Source organism: Zingiber officinale, chromosome 9B, assembly GCF_018446385.1.
Source record: "Zingiber officinale cultivar Zhangliang chromosome 9B, Zo_v1.1, whole genome shotgun sequence".
Lineage (NCBI taxonomy): Eukaryota > Viridiplantae > Streptophyta > Magnoliopsida > Zingiberales > Zingiberaceae > Zingiber > Zingiber officinale.
Genome location: NC_056003.1, coordinates 85,883,290 through 85,903,336, shown reverse-complemented (window position 1 = coordinate 85,903,336; position 20,047 = coordinate 85,883,290). Strand labels below are relative to the sequence as shown.

General features: G+C 42.4%; 1 long non-coding RNA gene across 5 annotated transcripts; it reads right to left on the bottom strand.

Moving 5' to 3' along the window:
- Nucleotides 1-2,940: 2,940 nt before the first annotated feature.
- On the bottom strand, nucleotides 2,941-19,713 carry LOC122025598. Of its 5 annotated transcripts, XR_006123774.1 has the most exons (7): nucleotides 18,879-19,713; nucleotides 18,673-18,794; nucleotides 18,309-18,385; nucleotides 18,172-18,207; nucleotides 4,272-4,370; nucleotides 3,267-3,344; nucleotides 2,941-3,117 (listed from the first exon to the last, which is right to left on the bottom strand). It is a non-coding gene; the product is annotated as an uncharacterized LOC122025598 (long non-coding RNA). The 5 variants fall into 5 exon arrangements; XR_006123775.1 differs by lacking the exons at nucleotides 18,172-18,207; nucleotides 18,309-18,385 and having other exon boundaries at nucleotides 18,879-19,289; nucleotides 19,351-19,713; XR_006123772.1 differs by lacking the exons at nucleotides 18,172-18,207; nucleotides 18,309-18,385 and having other exon boundaries at nucleotides 18,879-19,022; nucleotides 19,110-19,711.
- Between the last annotated feature and the right edge of the window lie 334 nt (nucleotides 19,714-20,047).

The following is a 20,047-nucleotide window of genomic DNA, read 5'->3' as shown; positions in this document are numbered from 1 at the left end:
AAATACTCTGATCGAGTATGCAGGTGAAGTCCAAACAGGTCAACGGGCTGACAGGATGTCTGGCACGAAGCCCAGCCAGGTCAACGGGCCGACCGGATAGCTGGCGAGAAGTCCAAGCAGGTCGACGGGCTGACCAGATGCTTGGCACGAAGTCCAGCTAGATCGATGGGCTGACCGGATAGCTGGTGAGAAGTCCAGACGGGTCGAAGGGCTGACCGGACGTTTGACAGGTGAGTAAAGGTAAGTCGCTGGAAGGGAGTGACTGTGAGGACGCATTCCCGGTAAGGGAACTTAGGCGTCGATCCGACTTAGAACCATTTCGGAACTCTAAGTCGAGATCTTGACTAGATTCCGGTCTCGGAAAGACGGAATCTAAGTCATAATCTTTATGTCAAATTATAAACTGTGCTAACACTTTGTTTTGCAGGATATACATTACCTCTGACTAACCTTGTCTTGCAGGAAAAGGAGCTTCTGGAGAAAGGGGGTCAGGGCGTCGGAGGCAAGTTCTATCCAAACGTGGCGTCGACACGTGGAGCTCGCTGGTTGGGACTGCTACGTCACACCAGGGTACCCGGAAGGGATTCAGGCGCCCCGAGCATCCTATAAAAGGAGGGTCAAAGGCGGAGCTCAAAACACAACTCAGAATTGACGATCTGCTCTCCTGTGCTCTTGCGACGTTGCGAAGATACTCCGACCACGCGCCACTTTTGTTGTTCTTCTTTTGTTGTCGGTATTATTTTATCATTCTTGTACTCAATTTGTATTCAGACTTTCGAATTGCTAGTAATTGCCCATCGAAAGCACCCTCGTGTGCGGGCCTTGGAGTAGGAGTCGCCAAAGGCTCCGAACCAAGTAAATCTTTGTGTTTCCTTTGGCTTGTCTTTTGTCTTTCCACTGCGCTTACTCTTTACGAACATTTTTCGATATTCACCCCCCCTCTATCAATTCTTCACGATCCAATAGAAAAGAACTCATCCTTAAGTTTAACATAACGCCTTCAACATCCATAGTCTCCCTTGTCTTCACATTGTCTTCCGATATGGCATGAACTACATCTTTAAATAAGATCGAAATCTCACAGTCATTGATGGGATATGCCCTATGCAGTGTGTCGTAAAAACACGTTTCGTAAACATACACAGTGGAAGACTTAAGGATAAATAAACTAATTTATTACAACACACACACCATACTCGTGCAAGATACAATTGCGTGGACAAGATCATAAAATAAAATGAAATTGAATAATAATTATTCCAGGTATACCTTACGAATGACCTATAATGAGAAGGGCATCAATCTTTTACAATATTATAGAACCTCACTTCTATCAATATCCACGCCGAGCTCTTCAAGATAACTCCAAGAGAAAAGTTTCACCTTCGGAAGGTACTAGCCACAAGTGAAGAAGAAGGATCAAAGAAGAGGAAGAAGAAGCAAAATGAAGATCTTCTTCTTTTGGGTACTAGCCAATAATAAATTATGTATTAATCCTCTCTTAACCATATTAATATATAGTTCTCATTAATGAGTTAGATTATAAAGCACAAACGCAACCCATTATGCCTTAATCAAAAATTAGTTCATTAACCCTTGATTTAGTACACAACTAAATCAAGTTGGTTCATGACTAAACCAAATAAGGTCCAACTCTTTCATAAGATGTGGCCTATCCGCGTTTCTATTTCGACAAATATTTTCATATTTGTCTTATGTATGGTCCAACAAAATATTTATCTCTTGATCTGAGGATTCTATTATCTAACTTGTTTTATGTCTTTTAGAGACTCGCAGTGTAGGTGAGCCAATATGTTCTCGATTTATCTTGGTCATCCATAATTAACTACTTAATTATGGAATGATCATAAGTGGCACCTAGTAGTACATCATGATCTCCAATTAATCAAAAAATCACAGTTGATCTCAGAACTAATTTTAAATCCTTCAGTATCTACAGTGAGTCGTGCCTTATTCCTTTCACTAGTCTTATACCTACTTAGTTCAGGACATGGTTTATGTGTCTACCCCCACTAAGCTAATTACGTCACACCTAGCCCAAGTAATACTTCCTTGTTCTATGGATTCAAATTACTTGTACATGTGTACAAGAGTCTCATATTCTTAACATGTGATGCTTTGGCCAAAGACTTTGGGTACTAATCCTAATGAGTGGCCATAGGGTATACATCTCTTCGCAAGGAGAGGTGAATCCTCTATGGGCTATCTAAACACCTTCAGACAATTTGACTTATACCCAATCATCTCAGATCCACACCTTTAAGAGATACTTGCTTAAGATGTTAAAGTATAAGTCTTCACACTACAACAAATCTACTAAAATACAATAGTGAAAAACCATTGTGAAAGACTTAAAAAAATCATTATAAATTGATGCATTGAGAAAGATAGGAGTGCTCAAAGACAACGGTTAAAAAACATTGTCTCTTCACCTGAAATACAATAATTTTTCACCATTGTGTTTCAAGCTAAATCATTGTGTATGTGGTAAAGAGACAACGATTTTTGTTTTAAACGACAACGGTTTATAATAGTTGTGTTTAAAGTAAAAAAGACAACAATTTTAAATCATTATCTTTGAGCATATGTATCTTTCACAATGCGTTAATCTACAATGGTATTTTTGGATCTTTAACAACAGTTTTTTACTGTCTTATTTCAAATGCACGCATTTGACGATTTTTTTTGAGTTAGAGATAGTAATTTTTAACTGTTGTCTTTGTCCATTTTAAACATTGTCATTTCTCAATATATCATTTTAATCGTTGTCATTTCTCAATACACACTAAAGAACAATAAACCGTTGTCAATAAACATATATACAATAAATTATTTTCTACAAACATAAATATATCATCTCAATTTAAATGATCACTTCTTATATATACAAACTTATAGCAAAATATATATACAAACTTGTAGCAAACCATATTAACTGAAACCTTATTTAGTCACTTCTTGTCTTACAATTTGGAGGCTTAAAGAGTACATTACTGTAAAGTAAACAACAACCACCAAAAATAAATTTATACAAGCAATGATATCTTATCGCCTCTCCTTTGCAATGTTTACGCCTATTGCTCGACCGTTCAAGCTCTGCCCAAGTACCAACATATAATCTAGCATGTATTAAATTGACCAAAAAATAGAAACAACTATACTTCAACCAAATATATGTACTGGGCAAAAGGAAATAATCAAAGTATAACAATATTAGTTAGCAAAGGCAAGGACTATGAGCAAACCATTTAAAATGTTCCTTATAGTCCCATTGGGGCTTCTCGACATGGATTTGAGATTAAACTTCATAACTCTAGCTTCATCTAACATTAAAAAGATAAGACAGACAAATTTAATGAAAAAAGTTATAAAAGACAATGTTGTCTATAAACACTTAATTAAGGATAACAATAATGAAACATACAATGAGTCCAACACAAGCTAAGAGAGAAAAGGAAAAACAACCATGACTCAGTGGAAATTAAATACTTGTTTTCTGTCTAACACCTCTAGACAAGATCATTAGGTACTTATAATGTCTCCTATATGGTAAATAACATACTCAAGCAAAGTTTCGCATTTATCAAGCTCTTCAATGAAGAATTCCAGTACAAACTTCCATCTTACATCCCGATGAATGAATCATAAGCCACTAATGTTCTAAATATATTAGCCAGTTCAACAAGGATTAGTTCAGTTTAATGGTTAACTCTAAGTATATCATGAACCGATCACTAACTAATCAAACCAGGTAAAAAATGGGTATATCTCAAAGTCCCAAATGAAACCAAATCAGTTGCCCCCAATTTCCATTTGTTGGGTCTTTTGTCATAATTTCTCAATAAGTTCTAATCAATCTAGACAAACCAAAAAGTATAGGTAAAAACATAAAAGAAACTTCAATCGTCTTACTTGCAATCTAGGCTTAAAGACACTTATTACCAAGTATTGGTTTTTGAATAAATTTGCTGCATTAACAAACATGAAGGCATATGATTCAAAATTTTTTTTTCTTCTAATGCAAAACTACAAGATTTTATGTATATGAAGGCTTGAAAGCTGAAGCCTATATTAGAAATGCAAAGACAAAACAACCAACATTCTTCAATAGGTATCAATCATTCTATAAACAAGAAAAAACATTCTTCAATAGATCATCCTGGACGGTCCAAGTTGATCTATAAGTTCCTAACTGTATTTTTGAGAATCATGAAATAACTAAGTAGCGAGTAATGCATTTAGGAGAATACCTTGATATGTGGGCATGTATGGGCAACAACATATAGTGATTCATGGGTGATAAATGTACCACCAATATTCAGGTGTTGTAAAGAATTAGATCATGACATCTGAATAAAATCAGATATAAGTGATTGCAGATAGAATTTGCAAGATACTATTAGTTCAAATTATGCAATTTACAAAATACATCCAGAAAATTGGATCCAAAAGAAAATATTACTCAGCAACAATGGAAAACATTTGCAAGAATGAGAGCACTAGAATGAAGGAGTGGACTCATGGGGTAAGTCATGCTTTTAGTAATTGAAATCAGATATTAGCCACTTTTAGCATACACAATAACAATTAATTTATTTGGGTAGTCCTCCTTATTTAGTTCATAATCTAACTAAAATGGCACAATTACAGGTCACTGATCAAACTTTGAGTTTGTGAATTGTAACATAATGAAGAAAGATGCTAACAGAAAAATTGAAGCGATAGACATCAACTTATTAGTTGGTCACAAAACTTTGTCAAAGCTTTCTCGATATTTCCTAATTTGAGATGGTTAGGGATCAATAATAGGTATCTTAATAAGGAAGATAACTAGCTAATGATGGAAAAAATGTCAACTGATGAGAAAAGTAAGTTAAAATAGATGAGTCAACTTGAACAACATAAGGAAATGTGCAATTCAGAACCACTGAAATAGATAATTGACCTATAATTCTTCTAAGGTTACTAATTGGCCGAGCAACTCCTAGAACTACAGTAGAAAAGCAGTTTCCATCAAATTAAAAATCTAAATATAAAGAGGGCAAAGGTTTCCATATTTCTAAGAAAACTAACTTTTTATCCAAAAGTAAGCTAAATTACTCAACATAGTACCTGAATCTTCACAACATTTGTTCTCAAATGTGCAAATATCCCATGGTGATTTTGATGTGATCAACCAAGTCAGGTTAGGTCCTGTTGGTATTTAACCCCTATGTCTAAGTGTGTAAGAACTTAGGAGCACAGGAAGTCGAGAGAAAGACGTAGCTAACGAGAAGGACAGCACGGATGAGACCCGACGGGCTTGGTGCGTCCAAGGGATGAGGTGCTGTGGAAGAGTACGTGGGCAGACGAGAAGGAGGTGCGCGATGTTTTCAAGGGATGAGAAGCCAGAACGGAAGACTGCTTGAAGGTTGGAAAATGGGTTCGGGCGAGCCCTATTCTGGATGGCTGAGATCACCCAAACGAGCGGAACTGGAACGAAAAATCTGGACCAATGTGAGTGGAACTAGAGCGGAAGACTGAGACCGAAAGTCAACAAAATGTTAACTTTTTGGTCTGGGGCGCCCCGACCTAGTCCGGGGCACCGGACCTAAAAAATTAGTCAAACGCGACGTGGCGCATTGCATTGTGACGGAGATAAAGTTTTATCCCCCTAAAGGTGCCTGGAACCCTTCTAGGCATCCCGACCTGTAAAATACCGGAAATAGGCGAATATGATTAAGGGAATTTTTCGGAATTTTTGGAAATTTTTCGGGAATTTTTCGGAGCTCGTACGGATAAGTTCACGGGGATAAAAACGGGGTCCGGAAAAGCCTATTTAGACTATCCTATTTAAATGAGGAAAAGTTTTATTTTTTTTCTTTTCCTTTTCTTTTTTCTTTTTCCTTATTTTTATTCCTCCGTTTCTTTTCCTCTTCCGCGAGCCCGAGCCCTTCTCCCCGACGCCGCCGATTTTCCTCCTCTCTGCCCTAACCGCCGGCCGGCGGATTCCTCCTCTCCGAGAGCACAAAAACGCCGGCCACTTCTTCTCCCTCCCGCCCGACCGCCCGACCGCCTGCCCGAGCCAAACTCCTCTCCTCTGCTTGCCCTAGCCACCCGACGCCGAGCCACTGCCGTCGGCGACACACAGAGCAGCGCCGGTCATCTTCTCCTCTTCTCGGTGAAGCCGAGCCTTTCTTCCTCGCCGCCACCCACTTCCTTTTCTTCCTCACTGATTCTGTGCCCTAGCCGCCAGCAACCGAGCCGCCAGTTCTCGGTTCCCGATCGCGACCCCGGTGTTTCCCTTGTGCCCGAGCATTGCTGACACCGAGCAGGAGCCGAGCGATTTCTTGCCCTAGGTGCCGACGACGCACCTCTTTGCCCTAGCGCCGGGCCGCCGTCGAGCCCTAGTTCTCCGGCCGACTCTTCCTTCCCGAGCCGCACCAGGCGATGCCATCACTTGAGGCCGGACGGAGCAGTGCATACCCCTACTCCAATTGCCCAGATTCGGTAGTCAATTTGTTCCTCTGCCTAGTGTCAGTAAACAAGCCTTCTTCCCTCTGTATTGTCGTCGGCCACAAGATTTCGAGCATCAACGGATTTCTATAGCCTATTGACAGAGAGGAAGAAGATTTGGGTAAGGCAGGTAGGGTTCTGTGTTTGCAAATTCTTATGTTAGTGGGTTAATTGATTACATTGGTGTTTTATTTGTTTACAGCAGCAATATACCTTTGCTGGCAACAACAAATCGTGTGTGTGGATCAACAATCAAGGCTGTGAATTTAGGTAAGGGTAGGAATTTGATGCGTTTTGTAGTTAGATGTTTATGTGGTAAGGGAATTAGGTTTGGATTTAATCTAATGGGTTGATTGGGGATTTAGTTGCTAACCCTAATTAACTATTAGATTTAAAAAGGTAAATTGAGGATATGTGATTAGGGTTTTACCCTAATTTAGTGTCAGAGCTTTTTATTTAGCTATTTATATTGGAATTTTAGCTAAATAAAATATATCTCTGTTGGTATCACAGGACCTTGACGCGAGACGAGTATCTCGACGTCGTGTTCGGACCAGATTTGACATTTCCTATTGGAGGCGGGTACTTTTGACTTATTGTCTTTGATATGCTTAGTAATGAAAATAATATGTTGCATTAATTGTGTTTCCTATTTATTTCGGTTAATCACTGCCCAATACATGTTACCTGTTTGATTGATTGTTTGATTGCATCTCGTATTGGTCTTGTACCTGATCTATCATGCTCATGGGTAGTGATATAACCACGTTTCACATGTTCAGGACCTAGGTTTGATACCTTATTGATCAGTATATCTTGATATGATTCATTCGCTTTTGTGCACATTATGATATGTCCAGAGGTTGGATTAGTATATTACCATGCTTAGTGACATGCACCATTTGCATGATCGCATCGTGTGATAGATTGCTCCATTATTGTCGAGCACATTGCCGTTTCATCACTGCTCGGTGCTCCGTGTGACGCTCATGGGTAGCGAGATACGCGGTAGCACGTCCTTTGACTCTTCCTGCTCCGTTGATCCGCCAGGGGTAGTGTGACGTGTAGCACGTTAGAGATTCCTCCCGTCATAGCACCGGGAGTTGAGAGCATTGCTCTCCCCATTTATGATTTGGGGTAGAGTATGTACTCCGACAAAGATCCCGTCAACTCGATCACCATCGAGTTGTGTTCGAGTGCACGCTGTCACAGCCTACCCACTCGGTCCCACCGTTGTTGTGAGTCGGTGACGCATCGGGGTGACCATGACATTGGCATCATATGCATGATGCATTTATTGTTTGTGTTTGTGTTTGTTGCACTTATATGCTGCACATTGCTTGGATACCTTGATTGACATGCATACAGGTCTTCTATACCTTTCGGACTGTTTGTCCTTTTACCGGGTCCTGGTTAGTACAGATTCTCTCCTGTCTTCTTCGGTTTTGTAGTTACCTTTATCTTTATCAGGAGACTGTACGCATGATTAGTGCTAGGTGTTATTTCTTTACTTTGCATATCAATTGTACCTGCTGAGTGTTGGACTCACCCCGCCTCCATTGTTGTTATTTTCAGGTTGATGCTGTCAGGAGGGAGTTCCAGTCGCTAGTCCCCACTGCACGTAGTGCTACTCCGCTGCTGGTTTTTGAGTTGTTTCATTTTAGCTTTTCGCTATCAGACTTTATTTTAGTTTTGTTTTGGACTTACATATGGATATTGTATGGAATCTTTCCGTTGGATGAACTTTTCGTATGATTTGGATTTACTCTACTACATGCCTGCCTGAACGGCAGAAGAGGTAAGAAAAAAATCGAATTTGGGCTTTACGTGTGTAGTTGAGTAGGGTTGATTTCGAGTCAGAGTATTTTTACTGTGTGGTTGTGTCAGCCAGAGGCTGAATATATATATATAAACTGCGTGGTGATTGATTTTCATTACTGTTATTATTCCAGCCGCTGTGGTGAGTATTTAGTGCTTGTAGAAAATTTTGATTGTCCGTCATACAGGATTTGAAATTTTCTCGATGGGACTCTTCGGGGCGTGACAATTTAGTGGTATCGGAGACGGTTTTACGATCTTTTGTTTCGTATTTTGGATTTTGAATTTATCGATACCAATTTATTTGGTATCGAGCGGTTATGATACCGCCATGCTCGAGATTTATCGGATACACCGTTGTTGGTATTCGGATATTTGGGTTAGCTGAGTCAAACTGGGCATTATCGAATTTTTGATATGGTTGTGTTTCGGATTTTCGTTTCGGATTTATTTGGATTTCCGGCGATATGTACGTTCGGAATTTTGAGGTTAAATTGGGGACTGGACAGCGACGGAACATCTCCAGACAGCAAATAGGTATGTTGTTATTTTATGTTTGTTATATTGGTATTGATATCTGTAATTTAATTTAACAGATATGAGACGATCTACTCGTATTGCTGCGAGACGTGGTGCTGGACGACCACGTGCGAGGACCACGGGATCTCTGGATATGCCGGAGATGCCCACTGTTAGTGAGCCTGTCAGTCAGGGACAGACTCAGGATGCAGCGGGAGCATCGGGCTCTCAAATCCCGATAGCTCCTGTAGAGATACCTATTTTGGCCACACCGACGGTATCCACGCCTACCCTGTTTACAGTACCATCAGGAGTACCATTGGTGTACCCGACATCTGCTCCAGCGCAGCCTACGACGTATTCAGTGCCACCGCCACCTGGACCTACAGTGTACCCGATACCAGTGGCACCTGTACCCCCAGTGCCTACAGTAGCAGCAGCTGCACCATATCCGGTACCATTACCTACCGTACCTCCAGCTGCCACCACTTTTGTTCCCCAGACAGTACCACCGACGGCTTATGCTCCGGTATATACAGCAGCACCGGGAGTTCCTCCTCCGGTTTATTCCGCGGTACCACCTGTAGTATCAGCTCCAGTGTTTCCACCAGTTCCTGCAGCCGTCCCGACACAGATCACTGATATTGTCGCTGCACGAGCTAGGATTCCAGCACTGGCTGAGTCGATGAAGACTCGTTTCACTCTTTTCCGCGGAGATCTCGATCCGAGTATGGCTCTGTCATGGATAGAGACTATGGAGCAGACTTTCTTCTATATGGCTTGCTCCGAGTGGGAGAAAGCAGAGCTGGCTGCTTACCATTTACGGGATGAAGCTAATGCCTGGTGGGTTACTCAGCGTTCTATTATTGGTGAGCGCAACGTCACATGGACCAGGTTCAGAGAGGCTTTTGAGAGCCGTTTCTTTCCACTGTCTTATCAGATGGCTCGCCGACAGGATTTTATGAGTCTGAGGCAGAATAATCGCTCAGTGACCGAGTATAATACTGAATTCCTCCGGTTGGCTCAGTTTTGTCCAGAGTTAGTTGCGGAGGACAGAATTCGCATGATGCAGTTTATACAGGGATTGGATGGTTATCTGCATGTACAGCTTGCCGGATTAGGGATTACATCTTACTCTGATGCATTGAATCGAGCTTTGATGATAGAGTTAGCTCGGCAGACAGCATATCCGGACAGGAAAAGAAAGCATACGGGTCAGACATCAGGACAGGTCCAGCAGACACAGGCGACAGGACAGCATCAGAGTAGTCGCAGACGATCAGGTCAGAGTTCTTCTGGGATTTCTCGTAGGCCTCAGAAGTCAGGACAGTCTTCCTCAGGACGTTTCCGGTCTCCTCGGCAGGATCGGAAACAGTCCACCAGCGATATACAGTGTTTCCGATGTGGTTCCAGAGACCACATCACTTCAGCCTGCACTCTGGAACAGTCAGTTTGTTTTTATTGCAAACTGCCTGGGCACCAGAGCCGAGATTGTCAGCTGAAGGCTCAGCACACGGCTTCCGGAGGATCAGGTCAGAGGGGACAGTCTAGTCAGTCAGTGTCTCGACGAGGAGGGCGGAGATTCACACCCTCACAGCGTCAGCAGGGAGCAGCTCCCTCTGCAGCAGCATTTGGCATGCTTGGACAGGAGTACTCCAGTGCTTCTGTAGCACCCCAGAGTTTTGCTCCAGGATCTTATTATCCGACTCAGGGGCAGTACCAGACTCAGTCCCAGCCAGCTGCACAGTATCAGTCGCCATCCTCTCAGTCTTCTCTGGCTTATTATCCAGTACAGCCTCAGTGGCAGCGTTACCTCCTCCTCCTCCGCCAGAGACTGGACGAGTTCATGCGATTACCAGGGAGGATGCGCAGCGAGCCGACGGATCCGTTTTCCGCGGTATGATTTCCATTTATGCATTCTCCGCTGATATTTTGATTGATACTGGTAGTTCGCACTCTTTTATATCCCGTACCTTTATGCGGGAGATTGGTAGATTACCTACTGTTAGACTGCAGCGGTTAACCGTCTCCCTACCATCCGGTGATACTTTAGACGTCACACAGGAGATCAGAGGTTGCCCGTTAGACTTTGGCAACATGATACTTACGGTAGATCTTCTAGTATTGGAGATGGTCGAGTTTGATGTCATACTTGGCATGGATTGGCTGTCAGTTTATCATGCTACCGTTGATTGCCAGACGAGGGTGGTCACCTTCCAGCCTCCGAACCAACCCTCGTGGAGTTTCACTGGCATCAGAGACGACAGCATCTCGATTATTTCGGCGATTCAGGCGGAGAAGCTGCTGTCACACGGCTGTCATGGTTTTCTGTTATCGTTGATCAGTACTGAGGACAGTAGTAGTTCGCAGCTCTCCGACGTTCCTGTAGTCCGTGAGTACCCAGATGTATTTCTAGAGGAGCTACCAGGTTTGCCTCCCAGAAGGCCAGTGGAGTTCGCTATTGAGCTGATTCCGGGAACCGCGCCGACATCGAAAGCTCCGTATCGTATGGCACCAAAAGAGTTGAACGAGCTGAAGGTTCAACTCCAGGAGCTTTTAGACAGGGGATTTATTCGCCCTAGTGTTTCACCATGGGGTTCTCCAGTTCTGTTTGTCAAGAAAAATGATGGTACTATGAGGTTGTGTATTGACTACAGGCAGCTGAATGCAGTTACCATCAGAAATAAATATCCATTACCGCGGATCGAGGATTTGTTTGATCAGCTCAGGGGTACATCAGTGTATTCTAAGATTGATCTGCGATCCGGATATCATCAGATGAGAGTCAGAGATTCTGATATCCAGAAGACAGCATTCCGTACCAGATACGGTCATTATGAGTTTTTGGTAATGCCATTTGGGCTTACGAATGCTCCAGCGGTGTTTATGGACTTGATGAACCGCATTTTTCTGGAGTATCTGGATCAGTTTGTTATCGTTTTCATTGATGACATATTGGTCTACTCTCGTTCAGAGGAGGAGCATGCACAGCATCTTCGCACAGTCTTGATCTCACTTGGTTACCAGGATTCATAAACTCTAATACTTAAGCCTGGAGGTTTAGAGTTCGAATCCTGGGGGAGGCGAAAATCCACTGCCAGGGGTGGAAAGTCTTAGTGAGTAACGGCACGGCCAAAGGGTCGTCGGTCGACGACATGAGAGGTCGCCGAATGGGCCGACGACATAAGGGCCGACGGTCGACGACCCGAGGGTCGCCAAATGGGCCGCCAAATGGGCCAAGAGGGCCGGGTCGTTACAATAAAAAGGCGCTGTTCTGATGCAGCACGGCAGAGTAGTCTCTTATGCTTCTCGTCAGCTGAAGGAGCATGAGAAGAACTATCCAGTTCATGACCTGGAGTTAGCTGCCATCATCTTTGCTTTGAAGCTTTGGCGTCATCATTTATACGGTATCACATTTGAGATTCTCACTGATCATAAGAGTCTCAAATACATTTTCACTCAGAAGGAGCTTAATCTCCGACAGAGGAGATGGATGGAGTTCCTGAAGGACTACGATTGTACCATTAGCTACCACCCGGGGAAAGCTAATGTGGTTGCAGATGCGCTCAGCAGGAAGTCCAGAGGGACTTTGGCTTGTCACCGGACTTCAGTCACGGACTTGATTCAGAGTTTCTCGGAGTTAGATCTTGAGGAGCAGGGACCGACAGAGCAGGGTATTCTGGTTACCATGGTTGCTCAGTCGTCGATCAGGACGAGGATCCGAGAGGCACAGGCCAGTGATCAGCATTTGCAGTTTATTAGCAGTCAGATAGCTTCCGGGCAGCAGACCGAGTTTACACGAGACGAGGAGGGTATCATATACTTCCGAGGCAGATTATGCGTACCTCAGTCTCATCCGGTCTTACAGGAGCTACTTCAGGAGGCACACCGTTCTCGATTTGCGATCCATCCAGGCGGAACCCGTATGTATCGAGACTTGAGGCGTTCCTACTGGTGGAACGGCATGAAGAAAGACATCGCGGATTTCGTAGCTAGATGTCTTGTCTGTCAGCAGGTGAAGGCTGAACACCAGAGACCTGCAGGATTACTTCAGCGGATTCCTATTCCTGAGTGGAAGTGGGATCACATTACCATGGACTTTGTGGTAGGGTTGCCGAGGACACGACGAGGCCATGACGCGATTTGGGTAATCGTTGATCGATTAACCAAATCCGCGCACTTTTTAGCGATTCGGAGGACTGATCCCCTGGATCGATTAGCAGATTTGTATTGTCGAGAGATTATCAGACTACATGGTGTTCCGTTGAGTATTATTTCGGATAGAGATCCACGGTTTACGTCTCGTTTCTGGCAGAGTCTGCAGCAGGCCTTGGGCACACAGCTCCGTTTCAGTACAGCTTTCCATCCGCAGACAGATGGACAGTCAGAGCGGACCATTCAGACTTTAGAGGACCTGCTGAGGTCATGTGTTATGGATTTCGGAGGCAGTTGGGAGGACCATCTGCCGTTGGTAGAGTTTGCCTACAACAACAGCTTCCATTCGGCTATCCAGATGGCACCGTTTGAGGCGTTGTATGGTAGACCTTGTCGGACACCCGTCCTTTGGGATGAGGTTGGAGAGGCTCAGTTGTTGGGACCTCATAGAGTTCAGCAGGATGCAGAGTTGGTCCGTACTATCAGACGGAGGATGTCAGAGGCGCAGGATCGCCAGAAGAGTTATGCTGATCGGAGACGCAGACCACTAGAGTTCTCTGTTGGCGACCATGTATTTCTGCGAGTTTCACCCACGAAAGGGGTGAAGAGATTTGGCCTCAGAGGTAAGCTAGCTCCGCGGTACATTGGCCCTTTCGAGATCTTGGAGAGGATCGGAGCGGTAGCTTACAGACTGGCACTACCACCGTCCCTGTCAGGCGTCCACGATGTATTCCACGTATCTATGCTGAGGAGATACGTACCTGACCCGACGCATGTACTGGCTGATATTCCAGTTCCAGTTCAGCCTGACATTATCTATGAGGAGGTTCCGGTACGGATTCTCGACCGGAAGGAGCGTCAGTTGCGGAACAAGACCATCCGGCTGGTTAAAGTCGGATGGCAGCATCATTCAGACGAGGAGGCTACTTGGGAGCTTGAGGATACGATCCGAGCTCGATATCCCCATCTTTTCACTTGAGGTATGTGATTTAGTTACCGTTCAGCATTTATACTTGCTGTCTGTTGTTAGTATTTGCTGATGGTAGATAACGAAATTTGGGGACCAAATTTTTATAAGTGGGGGAGAATGTAAAATACCGGAAATAGGCGAATATGATTAAGGGAATTTTTCGGAATTTTTGGAAATTTTTCGGGAATTTTTCGGAGCTCGTACGGATAAGTTCACGGGGATAAAAACGGGGCCCGGAAAAGCCTGTTTAGACTATCCTATTTAAATGAGGAAAAGTTTTATTTTTTCTTTTCCTTTTCTTTTTCTTTTTCCTTATTTTTATTCCTCCGTTTCTTTTCCTCTTCCGCGAGCCCGAGCCCTTCTCCCCGACGCCGCCGATTTTCCTCCTCTCTGCCCTAACCGCCGGCCGGCGGATTCCTCCTCTCCGAGAGCACAAAAACGCCGGCCACTTCTTCTCCCTTTCCTCCTCTCCTCTGCCGGAGCCCTAGCACCGCCGCCCGACCGCCTGCCCGAGCCAAACTCCTCTCCTCTGCTTGCCCTAGCCACCCGACGCCGAGCCACTGCCGTCGGCGACACACAGAGCAGCGCCGGTCATCTTCTCCTCTTCTCGGTGAAGCCGAGCCTTTCTTCCTCGCCGCCACCCACTTCCTTTTCTTCCTCACTGATTCTGTGCCCTAGCCGCCAGCAACCGAGCCGCCAGTTCTCGGTTCCCGATCGCGACCCCGGTGTTTCCCTTGTGCCCGAGCATTGCTGACACCGAGCAGGAGCCGAGCGATTTCTTGCCCTAGGTGCCGACGACGCACCTCTTTGCCCTAGCGCCGGGCCGCCGTCGAGCCCTAGTTCTCCGGCCGACTCTTCCTTCCCGAGCCGCACCAGGCGATGCCATCACTTGAGGCCGGACGGAGCAGTGCATACCCCTACTCCAATTGCCCAGATTCGGTAGTCAATTTGTTCCTCTGCCTAGTGTCAGTAAACAAGCCTTCTTCCCTCTGTATTGTCGTCGGCCACAAGATTTCGAGCATCAACGGATTTCTATAGCCTATTGACAGAGAGGAAGAAGATTTGGGTAAGGCAGGTAGGGTTCTGTGTTTGCAAATTCTTATGTTAGTGGGTTAATTGATTACATTGGTGTTTTATTTGTTTACAGCAGCAATATACCTTTGCTGGCAACAACAAATCGTGTGTGTGGATCAACAATCAAGGCTGTGAATTTAGGTAAGGGTAGGAATTTGATGCGTTTTGTAGTTAGATGTTTATGTGGTAAGGGAATTAGGTTTGGATTTAATCTAATGGGTTGATTGGGGATTTAGTTGCTAACCCTAATTAACTATTAGATTTAAAAAGGTAAATTGAGGATATGTGATTAGGGTTTTACCCTAATTTAGTGTCAGAGCTTTTTATTTAGCTATTTATATTGGAATTTTAGCTAAATAAAATATATCTCTGTTGGTATCACAGGACCTTGACGCGAGACGAGTATCTCGACGTCGTGTTCGGACCAGATTTGACATTTCCTATTGGAGGCGGGTACTTTTGACTTATTGTCTTTGATATGCTTAGTAATGAAAATAATATGTTGCATTAATTGTGTTTCCTATTTATTTCGGTTAATCACTGCCCAATACATGTTACCTGTTTGATTGATTGTTTGATTGCATCTCGTATTGGTCTTGTACCTGATCTATCATGCTCATGGGTAGTGATATAACCACGTTTCACATGTTCAGGACCTAGGTTTGATACCTTATTGATCAGTATATCTTGATATGATTCATTCGCTTTTGTGCACATTATGATATGTCCAGAGGTTGGATTAGTATATTACCATGCTTAGTGACATGCACCATTTGCATGATCGCATGCTGTGCGATAGATTGCTCCATTATTGTCGAACACATTGCCAGTTTCATCACTGTTCGGTGCTCCGTTGTGACGCTCATGGGTAGCGAGATACAGCGTGGTAGCACGTCAGTTTGACTCTTCCGGTGCTCCGTTGATCCGCTCAGGGGTAGTGTGACGCAGCGTGTAGCACGTTAGAGATTCCTCCCCGTCATAGCGTACCGGGAGTTGAGAGCATTGCGCTCCCCCATTTATGATTTGGGGTAGGAGTACGTATGTACTCCGACAGCATCCCGTCCACTCGATCACTCATCAGGAGTAGTGTTGCTGAGTGCACGGTTGTCACAGCCCTACCCACTCGGTCCCACTGTTGTTGTGAGTCGGCTGACTGGCGTCAGGGGTGACCATGACATTGGCATCATATGCATGATGCATTTATTGTTTGTGTTTGTGTTTGTTGCACTTATATGCTGCACATTGCTTGGATACCTTGATTGACATGCATACAGGTCTTCTATACCTTTCGGACTGTTTGTCCTTTTACCGGGTCCTGGTTAGTACAGATTCTCTCCTGTCTTCTTCGGTTTTGTAGTTACCTTTATCTTTATCAGGAGACTGTACGCATGATTAGTGCTAGGTGTTATTTCTTTACTTTGCATATCAATTGTACCTGCTGAGTGTTGGACTCACCCCGCCTCCATTGTTGTTATTTTCAGGTTGATGCTGTCAGGAGGGAGTTCCAGTCGCTAGTCCCCACTGCACGTAGTGCTACTCCGCTACTGGTTTTTGAGTTGTTTCATTTTAGCTTTTCGCTATCAGACTTTATTTTAGTTTTGTTTTGGACTTACATATGGATATTGTATGGAATCTTTCCGTTGGATGAACTTTTCGTATGATTTGGATTTACTCTACTACATGCCTGCCTGAACGGCAGAAGAGGTAAGAAAAAAATCGGATTTGGGCTTTACGTGTGTAGTTGAGTAGGGTTGATTTCGAGTCAGAGTATTTTTACTGCGTGGTTGTGTCAGCCAGAGGCTGAATATATATATATAAACTGCGTGGTGATTGATTTTCATTACTGTTATTATTCCAGCCGCCTGTGGCTGAGTATTTAGTGCTTGTAGAAAATTTTGATTGTCCGCCGTACAGGGGAGATGCTGCCGAAATTTTCTCGGACAGGGACTCTTCTGGGGGCGTGACACGACCAGGGCTATAAATATAGCCCTGGTCCCAGAAGGTCTGAACAACACTTGTAATTGATTCCATTTGAGCTTTGATTTGCATTTTGAGTGCTTTAACTGCTGTAAGAGACTTCTTCGCCTGAAGGAGACATTAGTGAGCTTTCCATCTTCCTTGGATTAACAATCTCCCTGGTTGTAACCAAGTAAACCTTTTGTGTCTCTTCCTTTCTTTATTTATTCTCTTATTTCTTTTAGTGTTGATTCTTATAAAGCTATAAAATTCAAGGAAGGTTCATTTTCCTTCACCCCTTTCTAGTCGGCTGCCAAGGGTCCTATAAAATGTATGAACTCTTTTCAAATTTTCTAACATCGAGAGTTCTTCTGAATTGATGTAGCTTCATACGAGTTATAATAAATAAGAAGACACAATAAAAACAACCAAAGAGAGGAAATAGAAGTATGTTATCGGACTGCTGTAGTATGGAGAATTGTTTCATACTAAATCTAACAAATTGTAGAAAACATATATACAAATGTAGTTATAGCAATAAGAAGTACAAACTCATGATCACATGATCACTCCTTACAAACATATATATAATATTGTAGCAAACTATAAAGATTAGATGCTGAAAGATTCAGGTTGAATTAAGAAACCCAGCAAGGAGATTAAGGAATCTCAATTTGAAAGATTTTAGCAAAGTAAAACTCAAATTAGAAACTAGATTTAGAAAGTGACAAACCCGCTAGAAATGGAAGTGTTAAAATACTAAAGGATTTTACATAAATCTTTGAAAGTTTGTCTATTGAGAGTAAAAAAGAAAATTGCCAAGAATTTAGGGCATGAACTATTTCTAACCTCATTTTAGTTAGTTGGATCAATAAAAACATGTTTGGAATAAGTGTAATAAAGAATTATTGAAACTCAGGATAGGTTCTGCTGTTTTCTCTTCTCCCAACCTATCAAACTGTTGCTATTACCTTTATTATCTTCCTATGTTGGAAAATTATTTGACAATGCTAATTCAACTCAGCTTATAAGATCAAAATAAGCCAATTTCAATGCCTATGGAATATCAATGTATTTGACACCGTAACAAATAGTTAATGATGATTTGTTAGAGAGTTAGCTTAAATAAAAAAAACATTTGAGAGAATGAATCACACCCTCACCTCACTCTGCAGAACCTTTCCAACTCCTACTATTGCCTGAAGCATAATTAAGTTAATTGAATATAGAAAATACAATTATGACAAGTATATAATGATTGAATTTGCCATAATCTTTATGATGAAGACAAAAAAATTACTTGCTGATAAGAATGTAATCGCCCATAAGGATCAATAAAATGCAAGGAAGTAGGAAGTCTTAGATCTCCATATGAAGCTATATAAACAAATTTAGTTAGAAAAAAAAAATGTTAGTATACATCTGATAACAGTATTCACTCTTGTTTTTTAAGGAAAAAATATGTTAATGCCTCTAAATTACAAAAAAAAAAAAAGTCACCAAGGGCACAAAGCTTGTGCCAATGCATGGTATGCCAGCTTAGTTATTACAAGTATATAGTTATATATATGACATAAAAACTTAGTCATCAAATTGCAAGCTTGCAGTATTATGATTCTAGTTTCACAAGTAAATTATTAGGCGAAATGAGAAAATTTGCACACCTGTAAAATCAATGGCAACCATAAAATTAAGCTCAAATCCATTGGATATATAATCCAAGAAACTATATTGAGTTTTGTCAATGAAACTATCCACGTGCAGCTGCCTGCTGCCCCTTGAGGATCTAAATCAAAGAACAAAAAAGTAATGATGAGTAAGAAGCACATATCCTAGTAAACTACCGATAGAATAATCAAGCAAGGTTCACCTTCTTAGCACCAGAACGAGATCGGGCAGACAAATTTGCACCACAATTTTCTCGATATCCAGATGGGGTTCAGGTCATTGTTGATAACTTTAGATTTCCATATAGGGACAGAGTCACAAATTTTGAAATTATTAAAAATGGATCCTGTAATATGAAGATTGAATAGTTAGTAAAAGTGAGGATTAAAATCAACATAATCCAAGGAGTGGTCCAAAGCCTTCGCGTATGTACACTTTTGGAGAAAACATCCTTATTTTCCAACTTTGAAAAGTAGAATGCTATCTCAAAAGAAGTCCTAGAAGCAACTGGCTCCTCGGCATGAATTGTAGGATGTGGTAGAAACATGAATACAGTTCCACCATCTCTCCAAGAAATGACCTTTTTTGAACAGGCATCAAGGGGTGGGTCATCCTACAAAGGTAGAGATTAGAAGAAGGCAAAAAATAATGGTAATTCTTCTTACAGTAACAACCATGGCACACAGGTTGCCATTAGAAGATGATGATTTGGCATTTTTCATCTTATTTTTCATCCTCTCAATCCTTGCCCGCTTCATCATGGCAAGCTCGGATATCTCTCTAATCATCTTCAGATCAGTAGCATCTAGATGTGGGAGGATGGGGAGGCTTTGGAGGCTTTTTATAGCGTTTTGTTTTTAATCTTCTCAGCTCCCAATTTCAACAAACTCTGCTTTTCTTCTCTTTCCCTCCTGTTCAAGGAAGCCCCGGCATTTGAATGAGCATGTGTGACAGCAAGGTCAGTTATGTTTGGAACTTGTTCACCATTCAACTCATTAATGCCCACAAATCCACTCGATTCCCTATTCAATGCATTCTTTGTTAAATATCAACTCCAACCCAAATAAAGGATAAAACTTATCCAATAAAAGATAAGAGTTATAGATAAGATTTGCTATTTAATTATTTGTTTTTCTAATAGATAAAGATGACAACTTGATAAAAGATAAAATTAAATGTGTGGTCAAGAGTGTTTTTCTCATTTCATGGATAAGAATTAGAATTTCAATGGTTAGGATTTAATTTAATTGAACGGTCCAGATTGTATGAAGAATACTATAAATACTCTACCTTGTATTTAGTTTCATTCATCAATCAAGTATCAATTTGTGAGTCAAAGTTTTTTTTGTTTTTCTTCTTTGTCTTAGAATT